Source organism: Apteryx mantelli, chromosome 36 (genome assembly GCF_036417845.1).
Source record: "Apteryx mantelli isolate bAptMan1 chromosome 36, bAptMan1.hap1, whole genome shotgun sequence".
NCBI classification, from domain to species: domain Eukaryota; kingdom Metazoa; phylum Chordata; class Aves; order Apterygiformes; family Apterygidae; genus Apteryx; species Apteryx mantelli.
The window spans coordinates 446,768-447,736 of record NC_090013.1 but is presented as its reverse complement, the minus strand read 5'-3'; positions in this window follow the sequence as shown (position 1 = coordinate 447,736).

Below are 969 nucleotides of genomic sequence, written 5' to 3'. Positions count from 1 at the left end.
TATGGGGCCACACGTGTGCACGGGGCTGTGCAGCCATGCACGCACAGGGCCCGTGCACGGCCTTGCACACACATGTGCAAACCCAGAACCCCGGGCCCATCTCCCCCCCAGCCCAGGCACACGTGTGTGCATGTGGACACACATGTGCATGGAGCCACACGTGTGCACGGAGCCGCACAGCCGCGCATGCACAGGGCCGGTGCAGGGCCTTGCACACGCATGTGCAAACCCGGCAGCCCCAGGCCCATCCCCCCCCCCTCCCGGCCCCAACACGCTGTGTGCACATGGATGCACAAGCGTGCACACAGCAATGCAGCTGCGTGTGCACAGGGCCGGTGCATGACCTCGCACACGCGTGTGCAAATCCAGAACCCGGGCTCATCTCCCCCCCGGCTCAGGCACACGCGTGTGCACACGGGCACCGGCCGGCAGCACGGCCAGCTCCCCGCTCCGGCCCTTCCAGCACACTCTGGCCCCACGCCACCAGCTTCCCGGCTGCGCTCCCGCCGGCCGGGCCGACGTGGGTCACGGGGTCCGGGCCGGCAGGACGCCTGGGCCCTTGGAAAGCGGCGGGTCGGAGCAGGAGGAGCCCTTCGGAGCCCCTCGGAGCCCCGTGCATGGGACCGGCTCCGGCGATGCCTCCGCGCCCGCCCCTGCCTCAGTTTCCCCCGGCAGCGGAGCAGCCGGCACCGGAGCGCGCTCCGGACACAGCAGTATTCGCAAAGGGCCGTGGAGGGAGGCCACCGGAGCACGCGGAGCCGGGATGAACGACTGGCTCTGCGGATGCGCTCCCCACCCTGTCCCCATCCCCGTCGGGCTCCAAGCGGGACCCCGGCGCCCAGGCAGCTCCCAACGTCCGTGGGAGCCCCAGGACCGCGACGTTCCCAGGGTGCCAGGCACGGAGGCGTCCGCGTGCCGCTGTCCACGAGGACACGAGCGTCCCCCGTCGGTGTGCCGAGCCGCCGGAGC